Source organism: Sorex araneus, chromosome 8, assembly GCF_027595985.1.
Source record: "Sorex araneus isolate mSorAra2 chromosome 8, mSorAra2.pri, whole genome shotgun sequence".
Classification (NCBI taxonomy): Eukaryota; Metazoa; Chordata; class Mammalia; order Eulipotyphla; family Soricidae; genus Sorex; species Sorex araneus.
Genome location: NC_073309.1, coordinates 51,284,168 through 51,305,002, shown reverse-complemented (window position 1 = coordinate 51,305,002; position 20,835 = coordinate 51,284,168). Strand labels below are relative to the sequence as shown.

Here is a 20,835-nt window from a genome sequence, read left to right as displayed (position 1 = left end):
TACTGCTGCCATTGGCAAAGAAACAAGGCCTCCTGTTTCCCAGTCCAGTATCCTCTGTCTACAAATATCCCATTAAAAGGGATTGCAGAGAAGCTGCTTTTTATGAATTGCATATAAATTCACAGTGAGCAAGCACATTTCATTTGAACTCATTTTTAATTGAGCTATCAATATTTTATGTTTTAGCAGCAAAACGCAAAACAAAGTTAATGGCTACTTTTTTTTCTGTTTCTCCTTATCGATGTCTGGGCATTGCAATGTAGATGCCACAATACTCTACATTTTTTGAAGGACTAAGTCAGACAAAACCAAGCATTTTCCTCTATCAAAATGAAATAAAGAGATGACTCAAACATATGAAATACTAGTAACTGAAATATAAAATCAAAGCATAGAAATACAGCATTTCCCTGATAAATTACTTGAAATAACTTGCATAGAAAAAACAACTGTATGACTAGGATTAACTAGACAAGAATGAAAATGTGCATGCATGTATATGTATTTGTACATTCATTTCTTGATATGATATTTACTTGTAATTATGCATTTTATATATAAATCTAAAATATCAATATTAAAGATACATGTAAATTGTTTATTAGTGGTTGGTTGAAAAAATTTTTATGTAGATTTTAAAAAATAAATTCATGATATCCATATTAAAAAAAAAAGTCAAAGAAATATGTCTGATCTTCTTTTTCTGTCCTTTATTCAGGAACACATTAGATAGCGGAGATTCTTTCCCTGGAGATTCTATCCAAAGGTGATCCCAAGTGGATTTGATCTGCACCAATCTGGGACCAATCTGGGACCCTTCACCCTGGATAGAGTCAGAGAGGGGGTTTAAGGTATTAAAGGATGAGAAAGACCCACAACATATGCGTTCCTACCTTCCAATCCAATTCCTGCCCAAGTCATTCTTCATTGCCAAAGTGAAGGTGAGTGCACAATGGTCCCATAATTAACTAAATGGAGCTCTCATGGGGATGACTGGTGATCCGCAGAGGGTGGGAAAGGGAGGGTATACCTGGGATATTGGTGGTGGGAATGTGCACTGGTGGAGGCATGGGTATTTGATTATTTTGAGATTGTAACCCAAACATGAAAGCTTGTAACTATCTCATGGTGATTCAATAAGATTTAAAAAAAAGAAATCCCAGAGATGATGTTGTATCTGGCATTTGTTCTGCAAAGGCATAAATTATATTCAAGAACCAGAATCAATGGAACAATATTTTTATTGGTTCCTCAAAGGAAATGATGAATGACTGTAAAATATAGTAGTTGGGTGGAGGATATAAGAGTCCATTAAGAGATCTCATGTTACACTCAGATGGTAACTGGGTGTAAGAAAGTCTTCCCAACAAATGAGCACCCAGTTTGTCAGTATGAAGCCCTATTTTTCTAGGTCCCAATTCTCTACTGGAGTGCAAGCTCACAAAACTCGAGCCTCAGAAGCCATTGGACACACTGCAGTATTAGTCTTCCCTTCCTTTGCTCCCCTGTGGGTAGAGCCTGGAGGCCAGCTTTTCATCCAATACCTGGATGAAAGAATGCTGACTTCCAATGACATCCTGGGGTGTATCTTTGCCAAGCTCCTATAATCTCCTATCCCATATCGAGTAATTTTCATGGTTTGGAGTCTTACATTCAATATTTGGCCCATTTTGGTGCTAGAGAAAACACAGAGCAGAGAGGCACTTGCCTTACACATGGCAGACCTTCATTTGATTCCTGGCACCCCATATAGTTCCCTGAGCTTGATGGAAGTGAATTCTGAGCACAGAAATAGACATAAGCCCTGAGGAGCCAGATGTCAATCAAAACTCAAATTCTGGACTCATTTTGACTCAAAGATTGTGAGTGGCATAAGATAGACATTGGGGTCAGACTTGTTCACACTGAAACCCACTTTCCACACCAACACTGATTGAACAGTCTTCTGAGCCATTATTGTACTCTTGCTGCTCCTGTTTATGACTCTGATGTGTGATCACTAAAGACTGGATGATGTGTGAATTCTCCTGAGCCCACCAGATGAGATACCTGTTCGAGGCCAGAACTATACCATATTGATGCCATAACTTTGTGATCAGACATCAGGGTTTGTGAAGCCTCCAGTTCTGTTTCCCTTGCTTTTTGGGAGATCTAGTCACTGGGAGCATTTTCTACTTTGCATGTTGTAGAAGAGAGTCTCTTGCCTGCGCGCCGGGCTGTCTTCCCCATGACCCCTCAGAGGGGATAGGCTCCAGCTTCCCTCCCCGCCCCGGGCAGAGCTCCTGGCAGCTGAAGACCTCCGGAACCTAGCCACATCCATGCTCAAGGCCCCTCTCCACATGTTCAGACAAGCCTCACGCATGAAGGTACAGGCAGAGGAACCCAGGTGTGTGTAATCCCATCAATGGCCAACATCCAGAGACTTAAAAGCAAGCTCCCAGAAGCGCACAGCCACTTCTCACCCATGTGATATCTTATAACCTACTTCTCCCTCTCAGAGAAACTGGCAAGCTACTGAGAGTTTCCTGCCCACATGGGAGAGCCTTGCAAACTTCCCATGTTGTATTCATATGCTGAAGCCATTAACAAGCTGGATCTCATTCTCCTGACCCTGAAAGAGCCTCCAATGAGGCATCATTGGGAAGACCGAGTAGAGAGAGGCTTCTAAAATCTCAGGGATAGGACGAACGGAGAGATTACTGAGACCACTCGAGAAATTCAACAATCAATGGGATGATGATGATATTGTATAAACACATTTCTATGTCTGCAGAAATGTCATGGAATTTTGAAAAGAATTGCACTGATTCTCTAATTCCCTCTGTACTCTGCACACATCCACCACAGCCATGCTCCCAGAAATCCAAGAACACAGGTTTCTTTTCATTGAGTTTTGTTTCCTTCACACCCTTCCATCAATGCCTTGTCTTAACAGGAGGTCTTTGATCTCCTGTAAATCTATAGTATACTTGGAATGGGATTGATTTCTTCATTTCTCTCTTTACCATTCATTATTTCAATATAGAAATTCACTGTCCTCTGCATTAACTGAACGAACATTAGAATAGATGTTACTGATCAGTGATTTTCATGTCTATCTGTCCTCATGTCATTAGTCTAACTTTACACCTCATGTTGGCCAAATTACTGTCCTCGCTACCTTTCTACTTGCTTATTTTTGAGGTGCTAGGAATGTCAGTTCTGTGCTCTGTCACTGAGCCACATCCCTGCTCCTCGTTTTGTCATTCTGATATCTGTCTTGGATAGCTGAATAGGATCCAATATTTCTGGTGTTAATATGAGCTCTTTATTCATTTTCTTGTCACTGATATAGCTTTTGGCTGTATTGAAAACTACAATTGGGTGCAAATATGACAAGCAGTCATGTTCTCTTCCTGATCCTTGTTCATAGCTTAAAAAATTAGAATTCTTCTTTCTATTCGATAGTTCATTTTTAAAAAACATAAAAGTTTTGTTACTATTTGAAAGCCACGTCTTTTGAGATTTCTATGTCCTCATAAGAAACACATGCTCAGAAAACCAAACTTATCAACTCGTTGTGAGTCAACAAATATCCCGTTGCATGTGCTACTTTGCCTCATACTGACCTCTGAACTATGTTACTCATTCCTATTTACAGAGCAGTGATACAAGTTAATTATAAACAAGTATAGTCATTCACACTGATGATACAAGTTAACTATAAATGAATATAGGCATTCAAACCAATGATACAAGTTAATTATAAATGAGTCCATTAAGATATAACAAGCCAACTAACCACCAAATAGAACACCTGTAGTTACTCATCAAAGGAATGTGATGTGAGACTTTTTTGGTTTCAAGTGACACTGTTCTGTGCTGAGGCTCATTCTGATGACAGTTGGGAAGTGAAGGGAAGAGAATCATGCAGGTAAGGAAGTGATGTGAAGGAACTGATACAGGCATAAGATTTCCTCTGGGATGACAGAATTTGAAAGATGTAGCTGCAGTGGGACAGTCCCAGGTTCAGAAGCACTTGTCTGTGCATTTTTTGATAACATTTTGCAACAATCATATTTAGTTGTGTCACTTTCCAGGACCAGTCCAGAGATCTTTTAGTGCCCAAAGATTATATTATTCATAACTCTATCAAAAATAGGGAGAATGAATGAACAGAAGATACCTCAAAAAAAGAAATACAAATGAGCAAAAGGCACATAAAAATGTTCTACATTGTTAATCATCAAACAAGGGAGATGCAAATCAAAACAACAATGAGATATCATCTTACACCAGAGAGACTGGCACACATTCAAAAGAACAAAAGTAACCAGTGTTGATGTGGATATGGGGAAAAAGAGACACTCTTTCACTGTTGGTAAAAATGCCGACTGGTCCAGCCTTTTTGGAAAACAATATGGATATTCCTTCAAAAACTAGAAATTGAACTACCATATGACCCTACAATACCACTTTTGGGAATATATCCCTAAGGTGCATAAAAGAAGTGTAGAAATGACATCTGCACCTGTATGTTCATTGCACCACTGCAGCACAATAGCCAGAATCTGGAAACAACCCGAGTACCCGAGAACAGATGACTGGGTAAAGAAACTTTAGTACATCTACACAATGGGATAGTACACAGCTGTTAGGAAAGATATATTTCCTAACACTGTAGCACTATCATCCCGTTGTTCATCGATTTGCTCAAGCGGGCACCAGTAATGTCTCCATTGTGAGATTTGTTGTTACTGTTTTTGGCGTATCGAATACCCAATGGGTATCTTGCCAGGCTCTGCCTTGTGGGAGGGATCCTCTCGATAGCTTGCCAGCCTCTTCAAGAGGTACAGAGGAATCGAACCCGCTCAGCCACGTGCAAGGCAAACACCCTATCTGCTGTGCTAATGCTGCAGTCCTAGGAGAGATGAAGTCATAGAAATTATCTTCTAAATGGATGGTCATGGAGAGTATGAAATGAGTCAGAAAGTGAAAGTCAGAAAGTGAAATGAGTCAGAAAGAGAGGGACAGATATAGAATGACTGCACTCATTTGTGGAATATAAAATAACATAATATGAGATTGAGACTCAAGGACAGGAGACATAAAGATGAAGAATATTACCTAATAGTTGGAAGCCTGCCTCATGAGCTGGGGAAGAAGGCAGCTGGAACGGAGAACAGATCACTAAGACAATGATGGTTGGAGAATCGTTTGGGAGGGAGATGTGTGCTGAAAGTAGATAAGAACCAAACGTGATAGCCACTCAGTGTTTGTATCGTGAACCATAATGCCCAAAAGTAGAGAGAGAGCATGGGGAAGTTGTCTGCCATGGAGGCAGGAAGAGGGTTGGAAAGGAGGGATATACTGGGGACATTGGTGGGGAGAATAATCACTGGTGGAGGGAATGGGTGTTTGATCATTGTATGACAAACTCAACCATGAAAGCTTTGTAACTGTATTTAATGGCGATTCAATTAAAAATCAATTGTATCACTAATCGTCCCATTGATCTTCGATTTGCTCGAGCGGGCGCCAGTAATGTCGCCATTTGTCCCTGTCGCGTGATAGTGCAGCCCAATGATATCTGCTTGCTCCAGGAACAGGAAGAGTCTCAAATTGTTCATTCAGGGATTTGATGAAGAAATATGACCATCTAGTTAGTGGGCAGCCACGTGGTCTTCTAACGTCCCGTGGAATCCAGTTGGTAACAGCTCTAGTCCAGCAGTCATCTCTGAATCGCATTACTTGATCAGCCCATCTGATTTTTTTGTTTTTTTTTGGGGGGGTCACATCCGGCGATGCACAGGGTTTACTCCTGGCTCTTCACTCAGGAATTACCGCTGGCGGTGCTCAGGGGACCATATGGGATGCTGGGATTAGAACCCGAGTCGGCCACATGCAAGGCAAACGCCCTACCCGCTGTGCTATCGCTTTTGATGCCTTGGCAAACACGACAGCGTCCTGATTCTTGACCATCAACGGAGGTCAGAACTCCGGATTCCTTCTCTCACTTGAGTGAGACGTGATACTCCTAGCATAGCTCTTTCGATTCCTCATTGGGATACCCTAATAGCGTTCTCATCCTGTTTGCATATGGCCCAGGTCTCTGAGGCATATGTTAGTGCAGGAAGAATGGTGGAATCGAAAAGATGTGCCTGGAGTCGGAGGTTCTTCATTCTCTTAACCACTTCTTCGACGCTCTTGAAGGCATTCCACTCTGCTCTCTTCTTCCTGTGCAGTTCTGGCACCAAGTCGTTCCTCATGTTGATTTCTCGACCCAGGTACACATATTGCTGCATTCAGAGATGTTAATTCCAATTTCTATCTTCCCGATTCTATTAAGGTATAATTTGTGAACCAGAACGTGGTCTATTTTGGAAAATGATCCATGTGCGCTGGAAAAGAATGTGTATTCTTTCTTTTTGGGGTGTATAGCCCTGTATAGGTCTATTAGCCCTGTTTCCTCCATTTCTTCCTTCAGAGCCATTGTTTCCTTGCTGAGTGATATTCTTGTCGATCTATCCAGAGGTGATAAAGCAGTGTTGAAGTCTCCTACTACTATCTTGGTGCTAATTATGTCCTCTTTAAATTCTGTTAGGAGTTCTTTTAAGTATTTAGCTGGTCGTTCATTAGATGCGTATACGTTTAATAGTGTGATTTCTTCCTGTTGTACATATTCTTTGATGAACAGGAAATGACTTTCGCTGTCCCTTCTAATCTTTTTCAGCCTGAAATCTATGTTGTCAGATACTAGTATGGCCACTCCTGCTTTTTTGAGGGAGCTGTTTGCTTGCAGGATTGTTTTCCATCCTTTGATTTTGAGTCTGTGTTTGTTCTGACTATTCAGATGTGTTTCTTGTAGGCAGCAGAAAGTTGGGTTTAGTTTCCGAATCCATTTTACCACTCTGTGCCTCTTGATTGGTGCATTTAGACCGTTAACATTAAGAGAAATTATTGTCATGGAATTTTGTGCCATTTTTCTGTAGGGTTTGTTGTTTTTATAGGTCTTTTTCCTTGTCTTATAGTTCCCCTTTGAGTCCTTCTTTTAAATTTGGTCTTGAGTCTATGAAGTTCCTGAGCTGTTGTTTCTCTGTGAAATAATGTATGGTTCCTTCAAGTTTAATTGAGAGTTTAGCCGGGTAAAGTATTCTTGGTGAGGCATTAATTTCATTGAGTTTTTTCACTATATTCCACCATTGTCTTCGGGCTTGGAGGGTTTCTTCTGATAGGTCTGCTGTGAATCTAAGGGGTGCTCCTTTGTATATGATCTCCTTCTTTGATCTTGCTGCTTGCAGTATTGTGTATCTATCCATAGCATCCATCATTCTGACTATGACATGCCCTGGGGATTTTTTATTTGGGTCCCTTTTAGCTGGTACCCTTAGGAATCCTTGGATCTGGATGTCCATATTTTCTAGCTCTGGGAATTTCTTAGCAATGATGTCTTTAATTGTGTTTTTTTCATTAAGATTGGTCCCTTGTGGTTCTGGCACTCCAATGATTCTTATGTTGTTTCTCTTGAGGTCATCCCCTAGGACTCTAATTCGCTCTAGAGCCATTTTGAGATCTTTTGCCATTATTTGTTGTTGCCTATATGCTTTCTGCAGCTCGTCTTCAAGATCACTGATTCTTTCTTCGGCAGCAGTCATTCTACTGTTAAGGGCTTCTACTGAGTTTTTTATTTCATCTACCGCTTCTTTAAATTGTGTCACTTCTGTTCATAGCTTCGAAATTTCTGCTCTCATTTCTGTTCGTAGCTTTGAAATTTCTGCTCTCATTTGTTCCTGGATTATCTTGGTTGATCATTCCAATGCTGCATCCACATCCTCCCTTAATTTATTGGATGTTCGCTCCATAGCTGCTTTGATTTCTTCAACCATCTTCACGATTTCCTCTCTGAATTCTTTATCAGAGAGGAGACTATATTTCTGGGGAGTCATTGCTGGGGTTGCAGAGATCCTCCCTTCCATCTCTGCTGGTGGTTGGGATTTTCGCTGTTTCTTCATGTTGATATGGGTTTTACTATTAGGCGCTCTCCTTAGCTTGAGAGGGGTTTCAAGAGAAAGCATGGGGCTATGATCTTTTAACAAAGGACTCTGTGCGGCTCAATGAGTTCATTAGCAGTTTTTGTGAAATGAGGATAGTCTAGGTCAGTTGACTATTAACATATAGTGACTAAGATGACCAGGGTATTCTTCAGAGGGATAGATTCTATCGATTATGGCCAGAGCACAATGCATTGAGTGGGAAAAATATCTTCGGCCGTGTAAGCTGCTGCAGCTCCAAAGGAGGCCACGCCCCTTTTGAGGCCACGCCCCTTACTTGTGGACACGCCCCTTACAACCTGATAGAGATGGGAGGGGTCAGGCCCGCTGCAGATAGACTGAGAGGTGAGAGACGGTCGGGTCGGGGGTCTCCGGGGCCCCAGGCCGTGGACGTGGGGGGTTCCGAGCGCTCTTCGACAGGGGGCAGGGTCCGAGAGGGAGAGTGCCAATCACCTCCTGGGCTATGACCGGCATTCCTCCTTCCCACTGTCTGCCTCTGAGGCGCAGGGGCTGGAGGTGGTCCTGGGGGTAGGTGACCAAAGCCATCTAGGAGCTGCTGGGTTGTTCCGGGCAGGGCATTCTCATCCTGAGTGTGGGGGGGTGGGAGAGTGACGGAGCCGGGATGGGGGGGAAGGGGTGTGGGGGTAGGGAACAGGGGAACGGGGAGGAAGAGGAGGAGGAGGAGGAGGAGGAGGAGGCGGCCGCGGGAACGACCACAGGCTCTCACCCACCGCCAGACTCTCTCAGACTGAAGCGCCCAGCTGGCGGCTGGCGGGCGGGCTGGCGGTTCAGCCCAGAGATGTTAATTCCATTGAGAGCAAATGGAGCTTCAGGGACTAGTTCCTTTTTTTATTATTTTTAATTAGTGAATCACCGTGAGGGTACAATTACTGATTTATACAATTTTGTGCTCATGTTTCCCTCATACAAGGTTCAAGAACCCATCCCTTCACCAGTGCCCATTCTCTACCACCAGTAAACCCATCCATCATCCCTCCCACCCTCCCCAAACCCATCTCTCCCCACCCCACCCTGCCACTGTGGCAGGGCATTCCCTTCTGTTCTCTCTCTCTAATTAGCTGTTGTGGTTTGCAATAAAGGTGTTGAGTGGCTACTGTGCTCAGTCTCTAGCCCTCATTCAGCCCGCAACTCCCTTCCCCTGCATGGCCTTCGACTACATTATAGTCGGTGATCCCTTCTCTGAGTTGCCCTTTCCCCAGAATGTGAGGCCAGCCTCCAAACCATGGAGTCAACCTCCTGGTACTTATTTCTACAATTCTTGGGTGTTAGTCTCCCACTCTGTTATTCTATATACCATAGATGTGTGCAATCTTTCCATGTCTGTCTCTCTCTTTCTGACTCATTGCACTCAGCATGAAACTTTTCATGCCGGTCCACGTAAATACAAAATTCATGACCTCCTTTTTTCTAACAGCTGCATAGTATTCCATTGTATAGATGTACCAAAGTTTCCTCAACCAGTCATCCGTTCTAAGGCATTCAGGTTTTTTCCAGATTCTGGCTATTGTAAACAGTGCTGCGATGAACATATAAGTGCAGATGTCATTTCAACTATACTTTTTTGCCTCTCTGGGATATATTCCAAGCAGTGGTATTGCTGGATCAAATGGGAGCTCAATATCTAATTTTTTGAGAATTGTACATATTGTTTTCCAAAAGGGCTGAACGAGTCGACATTCCCACCAGCAGTGTAGAAGGGTCCCTTTCTCCCCACATCCTCTCCAACAGCGGTTGCTTTTGTTCTTTTGGATGTGTGCTAGTCTCTGTGCTGTGAGGTGGTATCTCTTGGTTGTTTTGATCTGCATCTCTCTGATGATTAGTGATGTAGAGCACTTTTTCATGTGCCTTTTGGCCATTCGTATTTCTTCCTTGGTAAAGTTTCTGTTCATTTCTTCGCCCCATTTTTTGATGGGGTTGGATGTTTTCTTCTTGTAGAGTTCAACCAGTGCTTTATATACCATTGATATCAACCCCTTATCTGATGGGTATTGTGTAAATATCCTTTCCCATTCTGTGGATAGTCTTTGTACTCTGGTCACTGTATTTTTTGCGGTGCAGAAGCTTTTTAGTTTAATGTAGTCCCATTTGTTGATCTCTGTTTTTACTAGATTGCTTAGTTCCATGTCATCTTTGAATATACCTTTATCTTCAATATTGTGGAGGGTTTTGCCGGCCTTGTCTTCAATATACCTTATGGTTTGTGGTCTGATGTTGAGGTCTTTAATCCATTTTGATCTGACTTTTGTGCATGTTGTCAGGTTAAGGTCTAAGCCCATTTTATTGCATGTGGTTGTCCAGTTGTGCCAGCACCATTTGTTAAAGAGGCTTTCCTTGCTCCACTTCACATCTCTTGTTCCCTTATCAAAGATTAGATGATCATACATTTGGGGTTGTGTTTAGGGATATTCCACCCTGTTCCATTGGTCTACGTCTCTGCCTTTGTTCCAGTACCATGCTATTTTAATTGTTACTGCGTTGTAGTAAAGTTTGAGGTTGGGGAGGGTGATGCCTCCCATCATCTTTTTCCCAAGAATTGTTTTAGCTATCCGTGGACGTTTGTTGTTCCATATGAATTTTTGGATTGCTTGATCCATTTCTTTGAAGAATGTCATGGGTATCCTTATAGGGATCGCGTTGATTCTGTATAATGCTTTGGGGAGTATTGCCATTTTGACAACATTGATTCTCCCTATCCATGAGCAGGGTATATGTTTCCATTTCCTCATGTCCTCTTTTATTTCATGGAGTAGCATTTTATAGTTTTCTTTGTAGAGGTCTTTTACTTCCTTGGTTAAGCTGATTCCGAGGTACTTGATTTTCTGGGGCACGATTGTGAATGGGATTGCTTTTTTCATGTCTCTTTCCTCTGCCTCATTGTTTGCGTATAGGAAGGCCATGGATTTTTGGGTATTGATTTTGTAGCACTAGTTCCTTTTTCATGAGCATTTTCTTGTTGAGATTCAGCTGAAATCCAACCTTTGCACACTCATGGTCGAAGTCGGCCAGCATTTGTGCCTCTTGGTTAATGTTTGGCGTTATGAGAATGATGTCATCAGCGAAGCGGAGGTGGTGTAATTGCCGACTGTCTATCTTCACTCCATTTCTTCCCATTCCAGTCGTCGCATGATGTTCTCAAGGGTGGCACTGAAGAGTTTCGATGAAATGGTATCACTCTGCTGCACCCCTCAATAAAAAAAGCTTATATTATTCATTAGGAACTTTAGACAATTACATACATTTTGTTCTTGGGATATGAGGAATTTCTTCTATGTCAGCTCCAGTATTTCTCTAAACACACTTATCATTCTCCACTCTATCCTCATTTCTATTTTGTTTTTATATTTTGGAAGGGGGTTGGTTTTTGCAAGAGCTATTTCTTGTACTATTGCTCCCGCCTTAATCCACTTGATTCTTCTGAATGAGTGGAAAGTTCTTTATCTCCTTTTCTCTAGTCATTTCTGAATGTCATATTTTTAAGATTCTTTACTCCTGGGTCCCATGAACTTTTACTAAGCATGTTACTAAGCATGTTACTAAGCATGTTACTAAGCATGTCGATAAATCCTCATGCTATTTGGCTTGATTTTGGCCCAGACTTGAGTGCCAGTTGCTCCATCAGTTTCCATGTTACTGTGATCAAGGCAGACATCTGCAGATTCCCTGAAATGAAGCCAGCCTAAGCTTTTTCTCAATCGACACTATATTGTCCAATGCACATCTCTGATGTGCAACTACAGGCAGGCAATTAATATATAAATATCTGTGCTCATAGCCACTTAATTTGTGAAAGCAAATTAAAGTTGGGTCTAATTCCCAAATGGAATCAATTGGGTCCAAGTTTTTGGCAGATTCATGATTTAGTGAATGATTAAGTCATATTTCAATGTTCTCAAAATGAGGTTATAAACATGGATTGCACTCAACAAACTTCTCAGGGTGACTTTTCACTCTAATATGTGCTATGGGAGGAAAACAATGAACTTTGTGCCCACGTTTCATACTAGATTTCTGAAAATGCCATGGTCCATAGGAAAGTGAGACATTCTGTCCACAAATACCTGTAAAACAAGCTTTTGTTTAGACTGCTTCTCAAAGGACAACTGGAGTGAGCAGAATGCTCAGGCACAGTGATTCCCACCAGCATTCATGAGACAGAAGAGCTCAGACATGCTCTACACCTGCTGAACTCTGTTCAGTAAGGGCTGGAGGAGAGACACCACAGTGGGGAAGCAACTGGCCTTGCACGCAGCCAACTCTGATGTGATCCAAAGTCCTACAGGGACTTACATGCAGATACAGAAGTAATTCCTAAGCAATGCAGCGTGTGACACCTATCCCTTGCACTAAAATTGAAAGTACAACACATTCGATGTAAACCTTAGGGGATGCTGGACCATCCAAAGTCACATGGCACACAAGAAAAGTCGTTTCCCAAGGGAACATGTCTGAGAAAGTCCTGAATGAATGGAGCTGAAAGCCCACCACTATCACATAAACACATTAGACAATTCCCTGGGAAACAGCAGTTAAACATAGGACAGAGCGCTCAGAACAGAATAGGGGAGACAGACAGGCAGAGAGAAAGACAGAAAGAGACAGAGGGATAGAAAGAGACAGAGAGACACAGACAGAGATCATTTCCTAAGAGAAAATAATTATCAAAGCAACTGTCAAGGCCACAAGAGAGACAATGTATTTAAGATTCACTATTGTGTATCTTCATCCATAGTTGGGTCTCTGGACAGAAACTTCACAGAGAATCAAAAAGCTATTGCAGAGCTGCCTTGGGCAGGAGATTCCTATTATGTTGGAGCACTGTGTGCCCACTTCCTCCCCTTCAATCAGTGAATACTAGGAAAGGCCCCAGTATGTAGAGGCATGAGAAATTTTGCCTGAGTTCTGACATTCAGAGGATCCTAACCACCATGGTGTGGGACCCACTCCTTCCTCTACCTTCACACTCTGCAGTGCTCTATAGATAATGGTTAGACCATACCCATGGCTGGATGTGCATGAGAGATCGGGAGAACTTCCTGCTGCTGGGTTATGAAGAGCTGAAAAGAGTAACTCTGGTTCTTGTGGTCGGAATCCCCAAACTATCTTCACCTTACTACCTGTTCCTCCTCCTCTGTGTCTCAAACCAACATCTCTGTAGACATATGGTAGGTCTCCAGGGGTAGACAGGTCGTGCCAGGAGTGCCCCATGTTGGGTGAGCACTCTCCAGACAAGCTTACTCATGACCATATCTCTTTACTCCTTTTGAGAACATTAAAAAGACATGGCCGCACCACCCAGAGATGGGCAATACATGAGAGTCACATTGCAATGGGTCCTCCCCATGTTGTCACCCCTTGGTGCGCTGTTCATGGGAGTGAGGAATGATGGGCTGTGTGTGGAAGCAACTTGAAAGTTGCTCAGATGCTTCTGCAAGAATTTTCTATTTCCAGCAATGCATTCCTAACTCCTATATTTCCTTCTGGAACCCACTTCTGTTACTCCTCTGACTAGGTTTTCAGCCAGAAAAATCTTCTCTGACAGTTATTTCTCACTTTTAAAGTTTTCTTGTGAAACATAATCAAGACTCATGGAAAAAAGAAACTGAAAAGCTTCTACATTCTAGGAGGAACATATTTGAGACATAGCAGTTTATCCAGATACATAATTTTCCTTGTCATCTCCTGTCAGTGCATGAACATTCCCTGTCCAGTCAGTGACATTGTGCATAGGATGACACTAATCATTGTTTGACCCTCAGTAGGGGCATTTCTAGACATCACTGAAGGAGCCACAAGAGATTCAGTAAATCCCTTTGTCCTTGTAGACTTCTGTCTGGGCTTGTCCTGAATGACTCTAACCACAGGTATCTAAAGTCTTTTCAACATCTCCATTTCTGGACGCTGCTTAGAAGCAAGTCCTCATGTACATGGAATCACCCCTCAGGGATTCAGCAGGATCTGTCTGTTTCACATCCCTGAATCTCCTGTGACACTTTGCTTCCTTTGTCTTCAGCCTGTCCAGCTCCTGGGCTTACATTTCCAGATGCTTTTCTGTTCTTACTGCCCCTCATATATAAGGCCTATTACGTATCATCGCCTCTCTGACATCTTTGTCATTCTAATCATTGGCCCCATGTGGTCTTCTTCAAGGACACAAAACATATTGTACAGAAGATCTGCCAATTTCTGGTCATGGAATTAAGACCAGAGGCCCTGGATTTAGTCGTTGAGAATTCCTCCTTCCAGGCTATGAAACAAAGATATCCAATTATTCTCTATTGGACAGTGTCAGTTTTGTTCTAAAGATATCACCCATGATCAGAAAAGGTAAAGGAAAATGCTATGTCTATGGAACAACAACAAGATTGAGACCAGAATAGTTTGAGCTCATGCACGGAGAAGTCATCACTCATTGCTCTTCTCCATGACCTGGGTGGAAAATCTCTCATAGTTATGACGTAGGCTACAGGCATTGGCAGAAGTTGATTCCATCTTTGGGGTCATTTGAGTTCTGTGTGGTCAATAGATCTCTTCTCAAAAGTTGCCATGCAGATATCCGTCTTACAAATGGGTCCTCACGAATACCTGACCACGATCAGACCAGCCTAATGACCTGGGTAAGACACTCAGATTGGGGATGTCTTATCACTCTTGAACTAGGAAATGTCTAAAGTGGAGTTTTCAGGGGCCGAAGCGATAGCATAGCGGGTAGGGCGTTTGCCTTGCACGCGGCCGACCCGGGTTCGATCCCCGGCATCCCATATGGTCCCCCAAGCACCGCCAGGAGTAGTTCCTGAGTGCAAACCCAGGAATAACCCCTGAGCATCGCTGGGTGTGATGCAAAAAAAAATAAATAAAGTGGAGTTTTCATCTGATGGGATAACAGGCCAGATGTTTCACTCTGCAGAAATCCTGTCTTGCAACATGATAGTGCGATACCCTGTGTGATAAATTTCAATGAACTCCTCAGTCTCGGGCTCAAGATGAAGAGTTTCACCAGCATAGACTTGGAAAATTCCAGCTTAAAACACATTGAGGAATGTGTGACTAGAAGGAAGGAAGGCAATGATTTTCCTAGTCAGCCAGGCTGGGCTGTAACCCAAGTCTGTGGAGTCAGGGGAAGTTAGGTGACACACCCTGGTGTGTGCAGCACCTAATCTAAAAATTGGGATATAGCACAAAGAGGCTTTCTTTGATGCTAAAATATAGAAGGATTTGATGTGTGACTCTGTTTTTGAGTGGTGGGTGTGGCATGGCATGCCCAGCAATGCTCAGTAGTTACTGCTGGCTTTGCACTAGGAATTACTCCCGGTGGTTCTGAGGGGGACCCTGTGGGATTTCAGGGATAGAAACTGGTAGGGTCACATGCAGAGCAAATGCCTTACAGCTGTACTATGTCTCTGGTCCCTGTCTGTAACTCTTACAGCCAACTGCTATTTTTCTGGGGCCTGTAGATTGATCCTGATTCTTTCCTTTGGTAAAGAGCCTGTGTTCTCAAGTTTATACTGCTTTATATGGAAACAGAGAATTTGATTCACAGGCCACTAGAGTAAAGCTGATGCTGTAGAGGGTGGGAACATTTTGGCAGATGGGTGAGAATCTAAACGCTGGACATGGGAGACTCCCAGTGGACAGTTCCACAATGAAATTGACCACATCATATTCAATCGAAGGTTTTGCCTGCCCGATGTCGCTGTTGTTCCCAAAATCCAAACGGGATCAGACCACTGTCTCCTTCGTGCAAAATTCTACTTCACAGAGCGGGGAGAAAAGTCTGCAAAGTTTAAGTTTAAGAAAAGAACTTCCAGAATGAACACCAACTGGGAATTTTTTGGCACTATTTCGGCATGTGGGAAGATGCCTTCCTTGACAACATCAATGTGGAATACAATTGACTGGTTCAGTACCTCCATGACTGCACTGCACAAAGAGTGAGAAAGCCACAAAGAGATGCCTGTCTTTGGAAACTCTCGAGCTCATTCATCCACGTGGTTTGGCGCGTGCCTCAGGCAATCACAAGCTAATGTCCAAGCTCGCAAAGCTGTGCAGAGAAGCGGTAAAGGAAGACCTCAAAGAGAGAAGAGCAGCAGTGTTGGTCGATGCAGCAGAAGCCAGGCAAAGTATTCACAACACTTGCCTGTCCTTCACCAATTACAAGACCAAGATGACTGCCCTCCAGCGTCCTGATGGATCTATCACATCTTCCAGAAAGGCAATGGAGAGAATTATTCACGACTTCTACTTGGATCTCTTTGACAGCCACGTCCACCTGCCCTCATACCAAATTCCACAGGATGGATTTGTCATTCCTGACGTCCTCCCTTCCGAATTTCAACATGCCATTTCATCGGTAAAGACACAAAAAGCACCCGGTCCAGAAAAGGTCAGACCCAAACACCTGAAGAATCTGTTGCCAGTACTCATCAATACACTGGCTCGGCTTTTCACATGCTACCTGTCTGAATGCAAGGTTCCGTCCCAGTGGAAAACCAGCAGGACCATTCTGTTGTACAAGAAGGGAGACATCCATGACATCAGCAACTATTGCCCAATCTGCCTGCTGTCTCATCTACAAGTTGTTTACTCATGTCATCCTGAATAGAATAGGCAGAACACTAGATGAAGGACAACCATGCAAGCAAGCCAGGTTCCAAAAAGGATTCAGCACAATAGGCCATATCTACACAGTGACCAAACTCATTGAAGTTTCGCGAGGGTTCAAAATGTTTCTCTGTCTAACGTTCATTGACTTAAACAAGGCCATCGATTCTGTTGAGACTGAAACAGTCATTGAAGCCCTAGGCAAACAGGGCTTTCAAACTCAGTACATCAAGAGCCTCCATAAGCTGTGTTACAGATTCACCACCAGGATCTCACCATTCTATAAGGAACTGATCATTGACGTAAAGAGAGGGGTTAGGCAGGGCGATACCATTTCACTGAAACTCTTCAGTGCCACCCTCGAGAATGTCATGCTACGACTGGAATGGGAAAGAATGAGAGTGAAGATAGACAGTCGGCAATTACACCACCTCCCCTTCGCTGATGACATCATTCTTATAACGCCAAACATAGCCAAGTGGCACAAATGCTGGCCGACTTTGAGCACAACTGTGGAAAGGTCGGACTGCAGGTGAACCTCAACAAGACGATACTCATGAAAACAAACTAGTCCCTGATGCTACATTTGCTCTCAATTGAATTAACACCTCTGAATGCTGCAGCTCTGTGTATCTGGGTCAAGAACTCAACATGAAGAATGACTTGATGCCAGAAGTGCACAGGAGGAAGAGAGCACCGTGGAACACCATCAAGAGCATCGAAGACGTGGTTAAGAGGACGAAGGACCTCTGACTCCAGGCACATCTTTTCGATTCCACCGTTCTTCCTGCACTAACATACGTCTCAGAGACCTGGGCCCTATGCAAACAGGATGAACCTATTTGGGTATCCCAAAGAGAAATCGAAAGAGTTGTGCTAGGAGTATCACGTCTCACTCAAGTGAGAGAAGGAATCCAGGGTTTCAACCTCCTTTGGTGGTCAAGAATCAGGGACGCTTTCTCATTTGCCAAGACATCAAAAATCTGATGGGCTGGACATGTAATGCGATTCAGAGATGACTGCTGGACTAGAGCTGTTACAGACTGGATTCCACAGGATGTCAAAAGACCGCGTGGCCTCCCATCAATGAGATGATCAGACTTCTTTGTCAAAACCCTGAATGAACGGTTTGAGGCTCTTCCTATTCCTGGAGCAAGCAGATATTGGGCTAGACTAGCACGCGACAGGGACCAATGGAGACGTTACTGGCACCCACTCGAGAAAATCAAAGATCAACAGGAAGACAAGTGATACAAGCGATACAAGTGGGTGAGAATATTTTGTTCTGGTTTGAGAAGGATGGTGCTTTTGTGGAGAGTAGGAGGAGGCTTGTTCCAGGCTAATTTCTGTCTTGAAGGTTCAGTGACCTCCTCTCCCTGTTCAGTACTTCAGAATTGGATTTAGAGATAAAACCTGTAATATATCATTACCATAATGAAGTAGTAAGACCCAGCCCTAGGTTGGTATGACTTGTGTCCTTATAAGCAGATAGAGGACAAAGGTGTGTGCAGGTAATCAAGGGAAGGGAGCACATCCTGCCAAGGGGATAGTTCTTCTCCCAACTTCCAAGTATTCTTTCATAGAAATCCTGCGTTTGATGTCCAGGCTGAGATTAGTCTGAAGAATATTAATCCAGTATCTAAAAGAAAAAGGAGGGACTGGAGACAAAGCACAAGACAGAATTCACTTGCCTTGCATACAGGTCACCCAGATTTGATCTCCAGTACCTCCTAAGGTCCCTGAGATACACTAGAATTGATCCCTAGACAAATACCCAAGAGTGAACACTGAGCACTGCCAGGTGTGGCCCCAAACACCAAATATCGAAAAGATAAAAGGCTCTCTCACCCTCCTTGCCTATTTCTCTTAGTAAAGTGAAGGAACCTAGCATAGCATGAAATTGTTTGCTCTTAGCCTTCCTTTTATACATCATGACATGGCAGAGGTAAGTGTCCTACCTGTGCGGGAGGAGACGTCTTGGTGTCAGCAGAGCTGACATCATCTAATCGGAGTATCTCTTTTGTTTTTCAGGTGTTTCTGGGGACTGGAAAAATCACCTCACAGAGACACAAGCAGAAACCTTTGATGAAATATACCAGGAGAAGACGAAAGATCTTCCTCCAGAGCTGTTTCCATGGGACTAATGTTCTACAATATCCTGGATATCATACAAATGTTGATCATTGTTCTGTATTTGCACAAGCGCATGCCAGGGGGCTGATTGTTTATGATTGTTAATTTCTCCCTGACACCCTGATGAACCACAAAGTCTTTGTGACTTTGTTCCCATTGATCTGGGTATTGCTCTGCACTTAATGCAATCCACTTTGGAAAAAGAAATATGAATGGATGTTTCATAAATGGCTAAAAATTATTACAAGCAATGGTGTTAATATTGTTTTAATCCAAATGAGGCTAAACCAAGGGTGTGGGGATCAGGGAGTTGTGTTGGGAGGCTCATGAGTAAGAGCCTTCCCAGTGTTGCCAGTATCCAGTCTAAGGAGGTGTTTGCTAGGTGTGTGGCTGCCACATTCATATCTGCAGCACCATCGATCCCCTGATCACCACCCCGGGTCACTCCTGATGACATAGGAAGGAAGAGGCCCTGAGCACTGCCAGGTGTGGACCTCAATACAAAATAAAATTAAAAGCGTTTTTTTCACACATTAGGTAGAAAATATTAGAAAAATATAAAATTTAATCACCACACACACACACACACACACACCCCTCACTGGTAGGTATTCTTAACTCAGAGACCCATGCTTCTGCTGCCATATAGCATTTAGCAATAATAGCAATAATCACCAAATTTCACAACTAGACTCACAAATCAAATCAATGCAGAGTTAGCCATTTTGTTATGAAAGTAACAAAATGTCTATGAGCAAAAAATTGTATTTTAATGGGGAACAAGTGTGTTTATATTCTGAAATTTGGTAAATGTGGGACTGGCAGGATACACTCATGTGCTTCCATCAAAATTCTCTGTAATTATTAGATCAAAGTGAAGAGCAAGGCACACTGAACTGGAGACAATCATTTAGATGGGAAACTGGGTTCTTGGAATTTTTTTTATGCACATATGCAGGACAATCTTAACTGGTCTGTCTTTTACTCTGGGAAACTCAGCACAAAGTTAATTGACAAAGTGACCTCTGTGAGTTCATTTGCAGTGGGATTCACTGTAGCACCGTCACCACATTGCTCATCGATTTGCTCGAGTGGGCACCAGTAATGACTCCATTGTGAGACTTATTGTTACTGTTTTTGGCATATTGATTATGCCAAGGGTAGCTTGCCAGGCTCTACCACGCAGGTGGGGTACTCTTGGTAGCTTGCCAAGCTCTCTGAGAGGGACAGAGGAACCGAATCTGGGTCAGCCTCATGCAAGGCAAGCAACCTACCCGCTGTGCTATCGCTCCAGTTCATAGTGGAATGAAGAGCCAGAAAAAGCCTTTCTCTTTAAATTGCATCAAAAGCTCTTGCTTTTAGGAACCATTGATGAGTCTAGATAAGATAGAGAAGAGATCAGTATGACTATAATAGCTGGGAATGATCATGCTGGACAAGAAATGAGGGTTAAAATTAGGTAAGGGATAATCTTTATAACCTTTCAGTATCAATATTGCAAATCATAATGCCCAAAAGGGTAGAGAGAGGGAGAGAGAGAAGAGGGCAAGCGAGCAAGAGAGAGAGGAAAAGCACTTGCCATAGAGGCAGCCAGGGATTGGGGTGGGGTTGATGGGAGGGAATCTGGGGACATTAGTGTTGGGAAATGTACACTGGTGTAGGGAGGGGTGTTGGAATAGTATAGGACTGAAATCCAATCAGGAACAGCTTTGTAAAGGTCTATCTCACAGTGATTCAATAAAAAAGTAAAAAAAAAAAGGAAAGAAAGAAACCATCAAGCATCACCTGCTGGACTAATGACAGTGATCTTTGAGACAGAACATGGAACAGCATTCATCCTTCCTAGAACCTCACTCTATTGGAGCAGCGAGGAAGCCTGGTCAAATCATCCACTTCCTTCTTCCACTTTTTACCTTTCTGTGCCCTGCCGAAAACTCTGACTTTGACAAAACTGTTTTGAAGAATTTTCTCCATTGTCTGCCTTTACTATGAATCCCAGTTTGCATTTCACTGCTCCCCAAATTGACATGCTTTGCCTTGTCACTGCCTCTGC

General features: G+C 43.0%; 1 pseudogene; it reads left to right on the top strand.

Annotated features, from left to right (window-relative positions):
* Positions 1 to 18,793, top strand: part of LOC129406855 (sulfotransferase 2A1-like) — a 43,671-nt pseudogene extending 24,878 nt beyond the window's left edge.
* Positions 18,794 to 20,835: the final 2,042 nt, after the last annotated feature.